This window comes from Amphiura filiformis, chromosome 1 (assembly GCF_039555335.1).
Source record: "Amphiura filiformis chromosome 1, Afil_fr2py, whole genome shotgun sequence".
NCBI lineage: Eukaryota > Metazoa > Echinodermata > Ophiuroidea > Amphilepidida > Amphiuridae > Amphiura > Amphiura filiformis.
In genome coordinates this window covers 100,228,397-100,248,779 of record NC_092628.1, presented here as the reverse complement: position 1 = coordinate 100,248,779, position 20,383 = coordinate 100,228,397, and the positions used below count along the sequence as shown (strand labels likewise).

Sequence of the window (20,383 nt, the reverse complement as noted above, 5' to 3'; positions counted from 1 at the left end):
TTGTGTGTGTAAATGTCAATATAATTACGTTCACGCGAATGTACACTTACAGAAGTTTACAATAATTGTAGTATATCCATTTTCGATCTATTGATCACACGGAATCCTTTGTGAAGCTGTTTTCAGTATTATTATTATCACACTCGCGTAAAAACCCAATGGTGGCTAGGAAGGCGATATCGACCCTAAAGGTCAAAGTTTGGACTAGCAAGAGCAACCGTTGGCGGCGCATTGTATTGTGAATCGCGCGAATTCGGACGAGCGAGCCTTATTTAAAATTCGGACTAGCGGACCTTATTTAGAATTCGGAATAGAGAACCTTCGGACTAGCGGACCTTCGGACTAGCGAACCTTCGGACTAGCGAACCTTCGGACTGGCGGGCCTTCGGACTAGCGGGCTGTAACCTAATTTTTGACTGCTTCGATCAACAGTACCTTGTCTACCCTTAACATATCCAAAGACAATTATGCAGAAATTGTCTGTATTGGGAAAAAAGAGCTAATTGAAGACATTGACCCTGCTATGGAAATGGCACCTTGATAAGTAAAGGAAACTAATTTGAAAAAAGCAAGTCACAAGTGACAAAAAGTGGTTTATATTTAATTTTCAACTCTCAGACGTTGCTTACAAGTCATTTCACTAGTCATACAGATGGTCCCCCAAGCAGATGCTCATGCTCTGAAAGACCATTAGATATAAGTGTATCAATTGGAAGCTAGGATAAGTTTTTAAAGGTAAATGAATTTTATCATTGGTTGTCTTGATGTTTGGTTACACATTTGTTGTTTATATTCTTATAACACTTGCATATCGAGCTAATCTCGTAAGAGAGATACGCCCATATTTTCATATAAATGTTTTAAATGGGAAGGGTATTAATATAAATTTGCAATCAAGTGTAGGTGACATTCTAATGTATAATGATGCCAGGTTTGAAGAAGCTAACTTACAGAACCAAAGTTTAATATTAAAGAGTGGAGGTGGAACCTTTTGAATTACTCTCGTATGATTTTTAAATCTTAACAGATTTGTGTTGAATTTTGTGTACTAGAAGTCTACTAGACCTACGATTAGAGTATTTAGCACTCGATTTGATTTTGTATCAGATTAATGGGAAAAATCTAGGGAAACCAAAGACAAACACAGATATGTTTGCATAAGGGAAACGAATCCATCATGGGCTATATATACCATTTTGTAGAGGTTTCCGAGTGCTTAAGCTGGAATCTGTACTGCACCTTCGTTCTGTTGATGGATGGTTTTGACGTTAAATACACTGATGCTTATTTCAGCAGTACACAAACCATACAAATAAACTAAAATGTCCTCTCTGCTAAGAGGATAAATTGGATCTATGCAATCATGACAGTATGAAGCACATGAGGAAAAAAGAGAAGTGTATTTTGCTCATTAAAGATCTGTTCAGTTATGTTACTACATTACATTTCAATTTTGATCTATTGCAAACTCAAATATCCTCTTTTCTCTCTTAAAGGAAGGTGACCTGATATATTTGGAAAATCAAATTCTTTAAAACTTACGTATAACATGAAATTGTCGTCCCTTTCAAGCACTCATGCAAAAAGAACATGTAAATGTTATTTTGTAAATGTGACTAATTCCTAATGGAATTACCGACATTTATACAGCGTGATATTGGTAGTCTACAGTGTTTTTATTAATGATAATCATCATGATCATGTAATATAATTGATTTCAAGTGAAATACCCTATTTTTCTCATAAACATATTGAAATTAGAAGTTCCAACTCAGTGTATTTCCGAAGATATCGTCAAAAAACTGCCTAATTAGTCTCAAATGTGGTATACCATATTTGAGACTAATTCGGAGTTGTCGCAGTGTATAATCAGACAACTAAAATACAAATCTAATATCAAAAGCATGTTTATTCTATAGTTATTTTAATAACAATCACATACGAGGGTCATTCAAAAAGTTCTACCTCCACCCTTATATCTCTGTTTCTGCAAGTAGCAGCTCATTCATATCTTTATGATGATAACCTATGGTCTTATTTAGCTGACAATTTATTTTTTTTATAACTTTTTGCATTTGTTGTAAGAGAAAGAAAACATGAAACCAGGATTCAGGAACCAGGAAGCTGAGAAAATGTGTGCACATATCCACAAAAAACACATACGTAGACCAAATTGAAGTTACCATAAAATAGTAATACCATTTAGTCCCTCAGATGGTTTATATTGAAAATTATGTAAAATGACAAAAAAATTCTGCACCACTCTAACTATTGCTTTTTAGCAAGAGCAGATATGAACTGTAATCAAATTTGATGTTTTTCTTTAAGGTTTGACACTATTTTACAGTGTTGCGATTTGGTAGTTCACAGCATCTTGCGAATGGTAGTCAGCTTTGGCAAAAATCTAAATGCCAAGAAGACTTAAGTAATGGTTATTGATAGAAATGGAACTGGAGAGGATAGATGGTCAAAAGATTGAGGAGGTTAAACAATTTGAATACCTGTGTTCAATGATAGACAACAAAGGTGATAGCACATCTGAGATCAAAAGAGATTAGCTATGGCAAGGACAACAAATCAAGAGTATATGTCAAAGATCTGGAAGAGTTGTGGTTTATCAATCAACCTCAAGGTAGGTTACTTTGACAAAGACAAAGAATGACAGGAAGACATTTGACTTTGGCAATGACAAAGAATGACAGGAAGAAGATAGATGGATTTGATATGTGCTGCTATAGGAGGTTGTTGAGAGTATCTTGGAAAGACAAGGCGACAAACATCTGGGTCCTGAATAAGATTGGCACAGACTTTAACATTAAAAAGTCCATCATTGAGAGGAAATTGCGCTACTTTGGCCACATTGTAAGAAAGGATGGTGGAGTTGAAAAGCAGATTCTTCAGAGAGCCGTGGAAGGCCATCGTGGGAGGGGACGTCCATCAACATCTTGGATAACTGATGTGAAGAATGATTCATCACACGGAATGTATGGTGCAACACGTTTGGTTTTTGATAGAAGTAGATGGCGTACTCTTGTGAAGACCACAGCAGCGCAATCCTGCGCCATCTGACCCAGAGAGAGAGAGAGAAAGAGAGAGCCATGTGACTTTTTAGAATTTTTATGAGCCATGTGAATCTTCAAGAAAAAGAAAAAAACGGGGTATTAAAAAGTTGCATTTGATCAGTTTTAAGTAAAAGAGCACAAGTATCAAGAAATCTCAAATTCGGGTTGAAAATGTGTCTTCCTTTATCCTGTCCGCTAAAGGTCGGGTTTAAAGGCCTTTCTCAAAATTTGTGCCGACATTTCCTAGATTTCAAGTTCGTAGGAACGGGCATGGTGAATTCATGGTCACATATGAAAAACTTTCGTGCATCTGCCTGATTACTAGTTTAAAAAAAAGAAAAAAAAGAAAAGAAAAAGCGCAGTGATTTATATAGACTACTCCGTAGTCCACTTGCACATTGTCATGATTGTGCATACTCTGGATATTGCATTTAAGCTTAAAACTCCGATTTAATTAATTTGTGCACAATTGATAAATTTTCACAACTGATCATCTTTTCAGTCACCGTACTCCCTCTGTATGTTAGCTTTCCAAGTGATTTTTAACTCGTAATAAACTGGCAGATTCTAAAATTGGAATTGTTCAGTATTGAAGTGCCATTATAGTTATGCCATTAATATGTTGCATTCAATAATATAAGCCTACGTATACTTTACTTTTACTGTCACAAATATAATTATATAAACTTTTTTATAACCATTTTATACTAGTATTTTGATGTAATAAATATCAGTATAATTTCGAGTTCAACTGAATGCGTTCATCATGATTAAGGTGGCTGTGTACTCTCAGACATGCATGTAGTAAAAGTGCAATAACTTTGTAATTATTCGCGCAAAACATATACAAGTATACATTTTTATGAAGGCAAGACATCAATAAATCTTAATATAAATACAGATTTGGCGTAAAAACAACAATTTTGAAGAAAATCACAAAAAAGTGAGTTTTTGGCAATATTTGTTAGGTACATCATAACAAAAAAACACTCTTTCCAAAATATTTTATTTTGTTTTTAGCTCAATCTTGAGGCTCCATTCCAAAAACGGTTTTTTTATTTGTTTGATATTGGCCTTATTTTTTGAGATATTGACCATATAAGCATGATAAGGCATCAAAATGAACTTTTTAAAATTCAAAAACGCCTATTTGCACAAAATGATGCCCAAAATCGGAAATAGACCAAAATATAAAAAAATGAGAAAACCGTTTCTTGAGTCGATCATGCTTTTTACGATGATCATATTTGCTTACCTATAGATGCTGTATTTATTGAGTTATCGTGTACCTAAATCGTCATTTTACCGAGAAAATGAACATTGAAATAATGGCCGTTGAAGTTTAAAGTGGTCACATTTTGCACTTTCATCGAATCTCACAGGAGAATGCGACAGTTTTCGTTTTTGTAACTTATATTACGTGAACATCGGGTAAATCCACAGCCCCTTGAGAAGTTTGAGCGAAATCCATTCATAACTTGATATTTAAATAGGGGGAAAGAACTTGAAAAAACCCACATTTTATCAGCTAAAACGGAGCCATTTGACCACTAGGTTTTTGTGAAATCAATGCTTCCGTGGTGTTTCCATAAGATGCGCCGCGCATGCAGATAAGCGTCGCGTATGCGTCGCGTATTTGTGCGTTAACAAATTGCGCGATACGCAACGCGATGAGTTGTTGCGCGCGTGTACCTTGCTGGTACAACAAAGATTTTCTTTCCTTTTCAATTTCAAACACGAGTGGAATAGTGAAATAAAATCCTTAAAATATTGCAGTTGCAGTTTACAAATCTGGATTTTCATTCCTTGTATTTATAAAAAACATAACAAGGTACAAACATATCATAAAAACTCAATTTTGAGAAAGAAACAATGTCTAGAGTACACAGCCGCGTTAATAACATATTTTTATTTATCAAAAATCGACTATGGGCATAGTCTATGATTTATAGTGCGCTACGCACAGTCACAACGCCACGCACAGTCACAACGCCTAGACGTTGATCCACAAGCCTCAGCACACTTTTCAGGCTGTCGCTGACCACTACGGCCCCACATCATGCCATACACCATTTAACAAAATTCAGGGACTTTGCTGCTTCAAGAGCGCACACCCTATACATCCTACAAATAACCTTCGCAACCATGATCAGCTCCCCGAGTTTAGCACGGGTTACAACGAGACAATTAGCAGTAGGTTCCTTGTCCAGGGAATTTCAAGCTAAAACAATTTTTCCACGAGAGCGTAATAGGCACCGCTAGGATTCGAACCCGCAACCTCTCGCACCATAGTCGAACGCCTTATCGATTGAGCTAACTTGACCGCTGTTTAAACACTTCTTATACACGGTAATTCAACTGTTGATTTTCCACCGGCTGTTCTGTCTTTGGTCAGTGCGTCTTTACGGTGCAAAAAAACTTATGCTCCCGCACGCTCGGGATATGAAAGTTAAAAGCCTATTGAAAACAAAAACCTTACTTCAAAAATTTCTGTGACTACGAAAACCCCGCGATTTTTCATTTAAAATTCTAAATTTTGGGTTTTTCTAACGGGTTTTCAATGGGAAAGTAGCCAAATTGTCGCATGAGTCAGAGGAGCTCGTCCGTTTAACGTCGCCTGTCGCTCTTTATTTTTTCCACTGACGGAACATGAATATTCATATTTTCAGGTTTTCGTAGATATAAATTTGAGCTAAAAGTTACTATCGCACAGTGTCATCCCCGATTAGGCCGGTGACTGACCTCGCTGTGTGTGAGTCGAGCATGGTACGCCATAGGTCATATGCTTTTAGACTACCTCCACGATTGGCCTATGCACTGCGCTATATAATTCGGCACATATAAATCAGAATTATTGTCAGTTTTTGACTCAAGACGCAAGCTTCTTTTTCAAGACGCAAGCTAACGACTATCATATCTGTTCAAAATATATATTCAAGCGCAAGGAACCATATCTGGTTTCTTTATACGAAATCATTAACGGGAGGTATTCATCATTTTCTATCCCGGTATCCAAAGATTTTCGTCTCATATCAAACTCGTGCATAGTACATTCACGTATATCGATCCCGAGTATTGATTTTAGTATCTCTGCTGACAAAGTAATTATTAGCCAGGCGATGTCGGTGTGTATCGAGCTGGACAAAACCACCAGGGCCCACTTCACTTGAGTAGTCAATACCTGTGCACGCTGTGCTAGTCCTTCCAGAAGGACTCAACAGCTAGCACCACAAATCACGCCCTCAGGCGTGACGGCGTAGATATACGTAGTATAGTTCGTCAGCCGGCTTAGATATAAATCGGTTCCAAAAAAGTAAGTCCCCCCTAAGACATTTTAGTATAATCCGAAAACGGCTTGATCAATTCTCTTGTTTTAAAGTTTGGAACATAGACTGATTAGTTATGCATCAAGTCAGTGGGTTTTTGTTGCTATTTTTTTTTTATCATCTTCATTGCAAAATGCAGCCATTTATGAAATTTTCGGACAAAAAAATATTGCATTTTCTACATAGGCTTTTTATGCTTCAATTTGTGTTTGACGATTTTTTCCCTTTAAGTGAGTAATTTAATCAAAAAGAAGCATAATGGAATTTATTTGAATTTAAGTTTTTCTGGATTTAGGTGTCACACATTCAAAAACAGTTTTTATGGTTTAGTGAATAAATTAAAATGAATGCTGCAGCTTATTAATGTCTTTCAATAATGAATAGGCCTTCCTTCATGTGAGATGGCTTCCAAGCATCGTTCTTCTCTGCTGTTGGTCAAACTGGTTCCCCGCATGCTGCAGGATTTGCTGCAAAGTCCTTTAAGGTGGTGTTGTCCCTCACTTGCCCACTTGTAACAAGTCGAGTCTTGATAACGGCCACCCATATACATGTTTTTTGAACCATTCAAGGAATGACCAATGAAACAAGTGTATACGGATCCAGCATAAAAGATCTAACCAGGAATCTGTTGCTCCATTGATTAAATTAATCAATGAACACAAGATTTATCATTGAAGTTACAGTTGTTCCTTCCTAATAAATTTAATTAGAATGAAAAACTTGTTAAATTTACGCATTTTAATGCATACAAAAAGCCAATTTAGAAAAGTGCAACTTTTGTTGATGAATAAAATTTCATAAATGGCTATATGATTACTCACTGAACCATAAAACATGTTTGAAATGTGTAAAAATTAATTCATGAACATCTTAACTTAAGTTGATTAAATTAATCAATGAACACAAGATTTATTATTGAAGTTACAGTTGTTCCTTCCTAATAAATTTAATTAGAATGAAAAACTTGTTACATTTACGCATTTTAATGCATACAAAAAGCCAATTTAGAAAAGTGCAACTTTTGTTGATGAATAAAATTTCATAAATGGCTATATGATTACTCACTGAACCATAAAACATGTTTGAAATGTGTAAAAATTAATTCATGAACATCATAACTTAAGTTATTTTAATAAAAAAATAGAAATATTCCATTTTGATTAATTTTCTTCAAGTGAAAGAGGTCTGAAACCAAAAGTCATGCATAAAAAACCTATGTAGAAAAGTGCAGCTTTTTTTGGCCGAAAATTTTACAAATGGCTGTATTTCTCAATGAAGATGATAAAAGATAACAACAAAACTCCGTTCACTTGATGCATAACAAATCAGCCTATGTTCCAAACTTTAAATCAAGAGAATTAATCAAGCCGTTTTTGGATTATATCAACAATTCTTAGGGGGTGGACTTATTTTTTTGGAACCGTTTAGTCCGTCGGCCGGTGTGGATATTGTCCTTTCTCGAAGGACTACGCTGTGCGTGCAAGCGTGCACGAAGAAGGCTTATTATTCATATGGTACACACTCACTGTGCCGCGCTTGGCTGGTCATCTTTTCTAACTGAAAATGAGCCAAACTATTCCATATGAAATGAAAAAGCAGTTTCGTACAATAATCGACGACACTCGTGATATTTTTGCTTTTAAATGAAATCCGTGGGATCCGGTTTACGGTCAGATGATTGACACTGGATTGGCAATCCTGTATTGTTCACAACTACTGAACCTCTAAACTTTGTCAAGGAAGGTTGTCTAAGTATTAGATAAAGGGTGAGAAACAGACCATTATCAGAAATAATGGGCGTGTTGTTCATGACTGGTGAGATGTTAGTTGGTTTGAGGTTGAGACCCCGTTTCTGGTAATGGTCTGTTTTGAACCGTTTATCTTACATATACGGCGAGCAAAATTAAATTGTTTGTATCAAAATATGTAGATATAATAGTTTAAAAAGAAATTTAATGCCAAAATTTAGTTTCTTGAATTAAAAACACTAACACCTCAGACGCCAGCATTATCAAATCAATACAAAAATTTATCTGTATTTGAAATGGTTTGGTACAGTTTATTCACTTGCATAGTTAATCCGCTGGAGTATATTCACCCCGTGACTTCTACTTCTACTTCTACGTTGATACTCAGCATAATCCTCCAGAGGATGTAGAGCCAAGGAAATAACTTAGAATGCTCTAGTGCGGTGCCAAAGTTGCGGTGCGTATTATACAGGGTGCAAGTAAAAAAGTCTGGTCCTTTAAATGTGTGCTGCAACTGCTCCCTTGAAGGCCTCAGCTGTTGGCAGGGCGAGGACATCTCCAGGGAGGTTGTTCCACCAGTTGACGGTGCGTGGGAAAAATGAGTATCTGTACAGTTGGATGCGAGATTGAATGGCTTGGTACTTGAGAGGGTGATAGGACCTGGTACTGCTCTGGACCATAGGAGTGAGGTAATGGTCTGGATTTATGGCAATCTGATGGTGATGGATACGGTACATCAAGGTGAGGCTGGCGGCTTGTCGTCGGCTCTCAAGGGAGGTCCACTGGAGATCACGTAGCATAGCTGTGACACTATCCCTCCGACGGTAATTATTGGTGACAAAGCGGGCAGCTTGACGCTGGATGTTTTCAACTTTGGATATACTCTTCTTGGTGTACGGATTCCAGACAACAGAGCAGTACTCCAAGTGTGACCATTGTTATTCAAATGATTAATGAATAATGCAAATGGCAAAAATTGACTACGATCGGTTTCAACACCATGAAATTTATATCTTAGAAAAATGTGATTAAGCACATATTTGAAAAACCTATTAACGCAGTGTTCATTGGTACTCCCCTTTATGGGTAGGTCACAGTAAGGCTTTGCACCCCCAGCCTCTTGACTTGTAATGAGTACCGCAGAGTAGTTGCAAAGCTCCCCTGGTCGGGTAGTATCATAGATGAACTCCTGGATGGGGCAGCTTTAATTAGCATGAGGCCGCATTGATATGTAAATAGCGTATTGTTATTTAAATTTGTGCCCAGACGTATTGAGGGCGACAGTCATGTAATCCAGACGGAGAATGGCTGCATATGCCGGGCATGTCAATTTGCTGAGTGGAGGCTGATAATCACCTTTCTGTATAGGTAATAAGCTAGTATATTTCGTGTACCAGTTGGTTATAACAAAAATTAGTATCATATTAAATATATTAAATGTATAAACTTTGAAAGTTACATGAATTTGAAGAGCAGAGCTTCGAAATCTAGCTAAGTCAGGTGATGTGAAATTCTGCTGCGTGACCCCCTCTGCGTGGTAGAATTATATTCATACTAACATTGAATTGAACAGATATCATGGGCAGCCAACCACGATTTATCAGCATTTAAAATATATGTTTTAAATTAACAAAGATAAATAATAAAGAGTACAAATGGCAATTAACAGGTAAACAAGCCTGAAATCTTAAAATGTTGCCACGTGATTTCCCGAACACATGATATGTCAACATGTGACCACTATTCAGATTTACCGTAAATATTTGGAGTATGCTTGCACATCATGCACATACACTGTGCATTTCTTTACCTCCGTATAAAATCAATAATTCATGCTGGGAGCCAAGTAACATTGTCTGCTCAGTGCAGATTGATATTTTATTTTACTTGAGAGCATAATAGAAATACATAAGACGAATCATGGCGCCATGATGGAAGGTCAGGTCGGGTATCAAAGGTTATTATAACTTAAATACTACTTGTATTTCCCACCTTGCCTCTGTCACATATTTCCTTCATATTATTGACAGCAAGTCCTAATTTTGACTTTGCTATTGCAAAATGTCATTTCATATCAAATTAGTAGACTTTCTTTGAAAAAACATATCACTGGTGCCTGATGGGAATACCCGTCCGCCATTTCATTAAACTGGATCGTTTTCGCCTGGTTTGTGCCCAGATGTATTGGGGGCGCGCTATACTCTCATTGAACAGGCAAAGTTCGCAAAACTAACAACGTTGTTATTTGCCAAACTCAATTAACATGATCCAAGGGTCGAACATGAATTATTCATAACGAGCTATAACGGATCGATAACTGGCCTCACTTTCTAGCTAGTAAACCAGCTGAATTTTTCATAGATTTTGCGTTGCTAATAGAACAACCGTGAATTTAGTGTCACCCCCTTGGTAGTATCCCGGGGGTTCTTGCCTAGTAGCTAATTTGCATGGACCGTTGAGCGTTTTTGGGTTGGGTAAGGATAAAGACAGATTCCCTTCTAAAACCTAATGGCAAGTTCACATACATGTACTGAGTCAACGATAATTATGAATAATTATTACTTCGTTATGCTAATTAAGTTTTAATTTGCATGTTTATTAATTGAGCACCAGTGGTGTTATCTAAAATATTACTGTTATACGGACTGCAGTAGCCCTTTACAATTTTCTCTTGCCATATAACATTTGCATATAAATCGAGCTGTAGATGCATTTGTTCCGTAAGTCTACCAAACTAACTCAGATTCTACATGTATGTTGTGATCCTTTCCATAGTGTTTCTAGAATGGCCTTGTATTCCTGTTGTTCAGCTCGCTGCCCGAGACCGTTATCTTGAGCTATTGTGTTGATAATGGTCTCTAGGCAGCTAGCCACCTCCATTACTCTAGGTAATGGTCTGGGCAACGAACCTTGAACAAAAGAAATACAATGGATAATCAGTGAATAGAAAAGGGCTAGACGTATATCCAGGGATACGGTCCAACACACAGTGAGTTCATTTCAACAACAGAAAGACGCATTTATTGAAGCTGCAGGTGTCGGGCAAGACGAATGCAACATGGCGCTTGGTTTCACATATTCCCTCTTGTTTGTATGTACCATTTGTTTGTATGCTCATATCACTGCAGGATCAGGTAAAAACAACTTCATAATTCGTAAATTTAAGTTTACTAAAAGAAACCGATAAAATTCGTATAATATAGAATCTAAACTGTGAATCTTGACTCTGGCAACCAGTGGAGTGGTGTTGGTCAGGTTGTAGATGATTTCATTTGGAATCCGATCCACACGCTTGATGCTTAACATGACTCTGTAGCAAGATCTTGTTTTCCATGTCCTTGGTAATTACCCATGACTCACACCCGTACAGAAAGACAGTAACACACGTTGTCTGAAACAGCTTGATTTTCGATTGGCAGGGATGGGCTTCTCCAAAGGCGTTTCAGTTTCCAGAAAGCTGCCCAGGCTAGTGCTTTTCTTCTTTTTAGGTTTCCAACACTAGAGCCCATCTTGGAACCCAAATACTTGAAGTCTGAGACATGGTTGATGGTACTACCATAGACTTCAAGTGCTGGTTGGGCGTTACAGTTTGCAGTCATATATTCTGTCTTAGGTGCGCTGATGACAAGGCCTAGATCTGCTGCTGCAGTTGCAGTCCTAGTATTGGGCCCGGTCTATGGAAGATTCCAGCAGGGCAATATCATCAGCAAAATCCAGGTCATTCAGCATCTTGGCAGGATACCTGCTTGACCGACGTGGGTAGGTAACAATTCCAGCGTCAATTCCAGAAGTTGATTTCATCAGAAGGTAGTCTACCAGGATAATGAACAGGAATGGTGCCAACACATCACCCTGAAGCACTCCAGTTGTTACTTGGAAAGGCTCTGAGATACTGCCATCTACCATAACGACACTATTGGAGTCTTTGTAGAGCACCTGGATGGCATTGACCACAACCTTTGGTATTCCATGATGCCGCAGCACTGAAAACATGACGGACCTGTTGATGGAGTCGAAGGCTTTTTTGAAGTCCACAAAAGTGACGGTTAAGGGAAGTTGATACTCCTTGAAGCCTTCCATGATCCTCCTCAAAATGTGTATTTGCTGAGCACAGCTGCGACCCGATCTAAAGCCAGCCTGGTTGCTTCTCAGTAAAGGATCAATGTTGGGTCGGATCCTGTTCAGAAGGATCTTGTTGTACACTTTTGCGGCAATGGACATAAGCGAAATACCACGGTAGTTTGTCATGAGAGAGAGGTCACCTTTCTTTGGTCACCTTTATTTGTGCATGCTTATACATAATTGTTAGAATCTTCGTTTACGTACATCCTTTTTACGCCCCATGTTCAAGAGATTAAAAAATCATCATGTTGTTCTTTTTTTTTCAAATGTGTTCCCCTAAAAAACATGCCAGTGATGGTTTACTCCTTTTTTGTATTCGCCGTAGAAGTGACGTGATAATCGGATTAACTACCATAGCAACAGATGTATACACTTTTTGAATAGACCGCCCTGCACTACAAGCAGATTGCACTAATCACCTGTGTAGCCTATAGACGAATCCAACGAGCCAAGTCATGGTCAGGATTTGGTCGGCCATCTTTGGTTACCCGCTAGCACCAACCTGGTGTTTTGAGCGCCCAATTGTGCAAATAAAAGCCGCCTAACACCTAGAAAAGATGCAAGGACGAGGAGGGTTAATAGAATAATACAATAGAGATAATTCCGCAGGTAATCCCGTCGCCTCTATTCATACATAGTCCTTTTGTTCGCAAGTACATCCATTTGTAGTGTTTCTATTCTCTCGGTCGGGGCCACGTCACATCCATTCATGCATTGGAGTGAAAACAATATCGTACAGGTGCGAGTGATCAGAATGATATGGTTCAATGCATAGATACCGCGTGTAGTTAATCCGATTATTATGTCACTTCAACAGCGAATAGACCATGCAGAAGCTGTGTTTTTTTGCAGAAGGGAACTGTATGGCCTATTGTGTTGTAAACTTTAATCATTCTTTTGTCTACCTGTGTTTTCGCGGAAGGTGTAAAACGGGTGATGGAATGCAGTTTAAAATTTCCGCCAAGGCCGAATCATTTTACATTTTGGGTGCATTGTAGTCGACGGGTACCCAACTAAAGGATGCTAGTTAGGTGTAGGAATGCGTGCGTGGATTTGGATTTGTCTATATCAGGAAACATAGATTAAACCATGGAAATAGTAGATGAGATTGAACACAATACCGCTCTTTTCAAAGATTCAATCTTATACAGGTGCGAGTGATCAGCCTTTCATTGACATCTATAGTTCAATGCATAGGTACCGCTTGAACGTTGTAATGCAGGGCGATATATTCAAAATTGTATTCATCTATTGCTATGGTAGTTAATCCGATTAATTACGACACTTCTACGGCGAATCGTGCTGTAAACCGATCAAAGAAACAATGTCTTCATTTATCAGAACCAAAATAATGCGGTCCCGATTAAATTTTAGAAGCCCGTTTTCGGGTAACATTTTGGAGAATCTTGCATGACAAAAACGGTTTTGTTTTGTTGTGTTATCGACATGTTGATCGTGCAACATTAATTTGGACATATAACTATTATTTTCTGCCACTCACTATCCCATTTAATTTTCACTCCAAATTGAAGCTACTATTGCAAAAACCAGGGTTTTGCGCCACAAGTACGTCCTAAATTCCATGCTGACAAGCTTGTTTATTCTAGAGCTATTATGCGGACGCGATTGTAATCACCTTATTGCATCCGCTTTGAGATAAAGACGTAAATGGATGAGTAGCCGAACGGTTAGACCGCTGGACTATGAAACCCCGGTATGAAGTGGTGCGCTTACACATGACTTTATTGTAGTCACTTATACTCTTGAGTAAAGGTACCACTTACTTGAAAAGAACAACCAATGAAATGATTTAATTTGTTTAATAAACTAAAGTCGTGTTCACATGTTCATAAGTCGTCGGCTGTATTCCATAGTGGCGTATAGTGATTTTTGGTAATTTTTTTGAAAATTGGCACATATGATTTTAATGATGTTCTCTTTCATTTTTTCTAAGTCTCATCAGTCATAATTAGCTAATTAATTAGTAATTAATTAATTAAATGTGGCGTATAGTTACAAAGTGACATTTGTTGTATTCCATAGTGGCGTATCGACCATACGCCACTTTTTATACACATTTTATAATTATGAAATATCGGCAAAATGAAAAACATCGTATGTCATAGTGGCGTACGCGTATCGGACCTATACGCCACTATGGAATACGAATGACGAAAAGTAACGCCATAGGGATTACACGGCGACCGAGGTGGCGTACGGTTAACGTAAGGTTAGGGTATTGCGTTTTGTTCGTTTTCCATAGTGACGTATAGTTTTAATGTCAGTTTGCCAGCAATAGTATGTATTTATTTCTTTTGAAAAATATATAACAATAAAATCTATTTAGTTTACTACAGAAATTTCACATCATTTACAAAATATAATGAATGTCTGATTTACACAACTCGATTTTAAATTGGCATTTCTTCAAACCCGATTTTCACCGGGTAAGTGGGGCGTACGCGGAGCGGCACTATACGCCACTATGGAATACGGACGACGAAGTGACTTATTTCTAATTAGTGACTTATTACCGGTAATAGTGACTTATTATTGGTTATAAGTCACTTATGTCCGAACATGTACACACGACTTAAAGCTGGTGGTTCTTTTCTTTCTACAGATAACCCTTGTGAGAATTATCCGGGACCAACGAATGGTCCTTGTATGGATTGTACATACCACGACGTTCCTTATCTATACGAGTATACTCCTGCTGAAATTGATGCGTGTTTGAATGATTATGGGTTTACTTTGATGGCTAGCAGCCCGGTGTCAGCGGCACCGTCATATTACGCCAATGTGCAATTCGACAATCAAGATTGTTAATACTACTGTATTACAACAATTATTGGTAATTAATTTCAATCTAAACGTTAAATTTAAAATTTTTAATGGTTATAAAATACATGATATTGAATGCAATTTATTTATTTTCCATCATCTTTATTAAATCACATGCTATTAAGGGGCTACTTAAAATAACAAAAATGAAAAATAATGTCGGTGATTTAACGTGCGCTTCATCTAAGCATGACCTAGTTCAGCACACTTCAACAATTATCCGCTGCCATTAGGATATATCAGAATCATATCCGCTTCACCACCAAGTCCGCAACTGATGCGCATATACTCACAGCGACTTAGATTGTGATTACCCAGCAGCTCCCCATTTTACACCTGGGTGGAGTGACGCAATTGGGAATTAAGCTTATCTTGCCCAAGGACGCAACACACTGGCTGTAGTGGGGCTCAAACCCGCAACCTTTCGATTATGAAGCTCGCGCCCTAACAATTAGGCTACCGTGCTTCCCATTAGGTCACCGTTCTTACTTAGTAGCCAGAGAGGAAATGTAAAAGTATGTGGAGTCATCACGAGTGTAGACATTGGAAGTGACCATAGGATGGTCAGAGCAAAAATACGCATCAATATGAAATGAAACTAGCAAGGCTTGCTTCAGATCTGCTAAAACAGATTTCAAAACTGAATAGCAAGAAAACCAGAATAAGCAAAAAGAGATAAAAGGATGGCAATATCACAACTGATAGACAAACAGAGGACAATGGACTGTGTGTTTAGAGTGTATTCTATATAACATAAAAATGTTCCCCAGTTGTTTATTATTGCTTTATAATTATATTGGACAGTTTCATGGAAGTCTTGTAACACCATAGGGAATATAGGAGGTGGAAGAAGAAGGCGATCAGCAGAAAAAGACATCAATGATAAGATAAATGGATGCACAGATTTAGAATGCACGTCCTGCACAGAACCAGTGACTAAAGGGACTGAAGAAGTGGTGATCGGAATTGTGAAAACTGGTTTAAATAATGCTCCTATCGGTAAGTAGATGCTATGCTCTGGATTTGATTCTGATGATTTTTGTCTCTGGCTATTCAAGTAAAACCTAAAACGTATCGCCAGAACTTATTTTGAGATAACTCTAGGTTTCATTGAATATAAATACTGTATTTCTTTTGTTTAAAGTCCATTGCCCCGACCAATATTTCAGGATAGGCCTAAAATGGTCGCTGACCACATTATCTAAAATAGTGGCTACTTTTATTCCAGATAATTATTCTAAAGCACGTTTCAAATTAAAGACTATAGAGGTTGTGCGTGAAAAAAAAAAGGATTTGAACCGATGTCCTTAACCGTAGTGTAGTCTATTCAATCAAATGTTGTTATCAACCTATTTGATCGTAGTGCATTTGCTATATGTGTGAGAGGAACTGACGCGATAGATTACAATCATGCTTTTGTTGAATGCATTTGAGAAGTCCGCCATATTTACGGTATGATACGTCATATGCACAACCTCTATAATTTCCTTTCAGATGTTCAGGTAGTTTCATCAGACGGGACCGCGTTTGCTGGAATAGACTACAATGCAGTTAACGCAACTGTTAATTTTCCAACATCGAAATATTCAGATGATATACGAGACTACGACATTCAATATGTAAATGTTGGTATACTAGTATACCAACAATGTATACTAGATGACGTCATGGTTGAATGCGATAAGGCTTTCTACCTCATACTGTCTGTTCTAAACGGCAATGCTGCAGTCAATGGACCAACGCAACTGGAAATTGTTATCGAAGACAATGGTAAGCTTATACAAAATAAGGGAGGATTATTTGGGATCGGGATGGAGACCGGGTTTGGAAGCTTTTGGAATCCAAGCATTATTGATCTGCATGCACTGCTTGATGCTCCTGTCAGCAATTAAAAAGTAATTATTTAAACACATCTCTCCCCGTCCCGTCTTGTCATCTACTAAATCTGCTAGATTTACCATTCAAAATCATGTCACCGAAAGCTACGAAGTTTCAGAGTGTCATCAAGAATAAATTATTTTGAAAAATTTTCAGGGTAAAACTTTTCTGGAGATATGTCTCACAATTTCCATGTCTCGTTTCGTCTCTTTTATATCAAGTATCGTATTGGCAACCGTAATGCCGCCATGCGCACGAGATATTAATGTTAAGGTATTAGAGCACACATTGGTCCCCCCTCAGTGGGGCCGCCCCCCGACTAGTCGCAGCAATTCCCGATAATTTGACCAGAGTGGGGGTCAATCTGTGTTGGGACGCAGGTATCATTTACACATGAGTACAAATACTGTATAATTTGTTTTTTTACCATTATTGCTTTCAATCTATCAAACACACTTGTACTATTTACTATTTTTATGTGTTTTACGGCATATCATATTAATGATTATATTAATACACAGCACAATAAACACTATCATTGTATGGTAAGACTTAAGCTCAATCCAAAATTGCTATAAATTCATGACCAGTAAAATTATGCACATACTGCATCTGTATGTTTTTATTGTTTTGCGTTTTTAGATAATTCTTCGACAAATGCCTCAACGATTACTTTAGCCGTGTTAGTTATTGCAGTTGCAGGTGCATTTGGAGTTGGAGCATTGTGACCATCATTACAGTAGCCGTTGTGATCTGCTGCAAAAGGTATAATTTGTGCAAATTCATACACTTCATTCAAATTCTAGAACAAAAATGTGTTTCACAATGGCCCATTGAACACCAAACGGTCATGTATTTGTTCATAGGGCATAAACATCATATATTCAGACCTAAAATTCTACTTGGATTATGAAAAAATATGCGATTTTACCTGGTACCAAAATCTGCATTTTTATGGGGCAAAGTGCAAAATATTGGGTTAGGTTAGGGCGTTTGGTTAGGGTTAAGACTAGGGTGCTCGATTTAGGGTTAGGGCTATGCCTTGTGTTCCAGGAGTGGGATAAAGTAGGAGGGGGGGGGGTAAACCTTTCAATCGCGTAATACGCGTCACACAAGTACAGAAGAGACGTAAAATACATAAGTTATAGAACTGTTGTACAAGTTATATAATAATGGTCAATTTATTCTATTTATCAAAACTATTTTAGAAAAAAGGAACGAAATAAAGTATCGTATTCTACTCGCCAAATACCTACGACGCAAGATTCAAATACTTTAGTGGATGAACTGCAGGAACAACTGTGAGCAAAGGCCGGACGCATGATTAAAGCAAATAATCGATTAATTTATCAGAATTTATTTGGCCAATTGGACAGTCACAACACCAGTTTGGTGCAGAGGGGACCCAGTAATGGCCGAATGAATTCTGAACGCTGTTATTATATAGACGAAGTTGTAGATTGTAGTTGAATTTTCAACTAATCATATTTTAAGTAAAATAATTATAAATACAATGGCCAAAAATTATTTTTTATTTTTTATTCTGTTTTTGATTTTAATGATTATTAAATAAAAAGGGTTTTTTGACTTTGTGTTTTAAATATTAACACATACGATTAGAGTATTTAGCACTCGATTTGATTGTACCAGATTTGATTGTATCAGATTAATGGAAAATTGGGAAGAAATCTAGGGAAACCAAAGACAAACACAGATAATTATGTTTGCATAAGGAAACGAATCCATCATGGGCTATATATACCATTTTAAGAGGTTTTCGAATGCTGAAGCTGGAATTTGTACTGTACCTACTCTAAATTACCCAAATATAGTGCTATATGTCACGAAATGGCATAATATGCATGTAAAATATATTTACACAAAATGTGACGTGCCATGTCAAAAGGAGACACTTTTGGGCAGGTTATCAATTTTGAGGGTTTTTTGAGATATTTTGCTCCACAACGCCGTTTTCCCCAATGAAATCGGACATTCCTAAGCGAAGATATTGAGTTCGTAAGTTATGGTATTATAAAATTGGAAATTGAGATATCGGCCTTTAAAAATATTATTGATAATGTTGAGAGTAGGAATTACCCTGAAAAATGTCTCAAAAAATACAAGATGCCAGTTATATTCCGGTCTGAAACTATCAGACAATATTTTTTAACATTAATAACATAACAAATTTGCAACAAACCCTTATTGTGAAAAAAAATACCCCCGGGCAGATTTTTTGCTATATCTCCATTTACGATCCTGCCCAAAAGTGTCTCCTTTTGACATGACACGTCACAAATAAGGGACTCCCCATCTTATCAACAAGGATTGTATGATCGACCAAGTGAAATGCTTTGGAAACATCCGTTAGGACCACAGTGCACCGTTCCAACATTGTTACTTCCTTCTGCGCTTTAATGCAGATGGTGAAGAAGGTAATGGGATGTTGAGACACCTTTAACATTGACAAATTAGCTTTTATCAATTTTATGCTCAATATCATCTCGGACCCACCCCGCAACATAACCTCCTGCAACTTGAGAGCAGAAACAGGTGAGTGACACTGGTCGCAGTTTTTCAATGTAGTACATGTGGAAAGGTAAAGGTATTCTCTAAAATTTGTATTGAAGATACATTGGGATCACAAACCTTAGAATTAACCAAACAGAACACATGGCATGATTGACATTATTGAACCAAAGAACTTCCAATAATTATTGCATGTTGCATTTTCCCGTCCACTACAATTTAATACTGGTCTTGCTCTGAGCTAATATATGCTGCAAATTAATTAAAAGATGCAATAAAACGGGTCATGTTATCTTTGATACTAAGATGAATGGTTATTGTTTGCTATACCAAACTATATTTGAGTTGTACTATTGTGCGCTACAAAGGTTTCAAGACTATAGTCTATTCATTTTCTCATTTTTCATTTGAACTTATAGTCAGGATGCACTGCCATACAAATTAAAGTTGTGTTTATTATTTTTGCAAGAATATTGCCATGAGAATGAAACAATGTATTTGGTGTAATTCGGTATCGAAGGAAAACTTAGACAAGTGAAATGGCCAAAGACGCGGGGAGGGATGGTGTTTTTGATTGTTGGTGTGTATGTGGGGATGGGGTGTTTTTTTGGCAAAACCGGAACTACAAAGACATCATCAATATTATTGTCCTTTCACCAATGCCCTCGGACTAGGGGACGACTACGCTGGCTGCAACACGGCTGTGCTAGGTACTGCCGGCTATCCATTAGGCCATTCTCCTCTCCTTTTGATATTAGGTCAAACACTTTGGTTTCCAATATAATGTTATTAAAATTAATTCCCACCTTGTTTATTTAGGGTTTCCCTTTAGGGGACAAAAGTAATGTTGAAAACAGATAGAAAATAAACCAGA

The 20,383-nt window shown here is 37.4% G+C and overlaps 2 long non-coding RNA genes across 2 annotated transcripts; both read left to right on the top strand.

Annotated features, from left to right (window-relative positions):
- Positions 1 to 11,125: 11,125 nt before the first annotated feature.
- On the top strand, positions 11,126 to 16,095 carry LOC140160213 (uncharacterized). Its single transcript, XR_011859921.1, has 3 exons — positions 11,126 to 11,270; positions 14,882 to 15,112; positions 15,907 to 16,095. It is a non-coding gene; the product is annotated as an uncharacterized lncRNA (long non-coding RNA).
- Positions 16,096 to 16,601: 506 nt separating this feature from the next.
- Positions 16,602 to 18,582, top strand: LOC140167752 (uncharacterized). Its single transcript, XR_011861072.1, has 3 exons — positions 16,602 to 16,872; positions 17,623 to 17,745; positions 18,189 to 18,582. It is a non-coding gene; the product is annotated as an uncharacterized lncRNA (long non-coding RNA).
- The last annotated feature ends 1,801 nt before the right edge of the window (positions 18,583 to 20,383 follow it).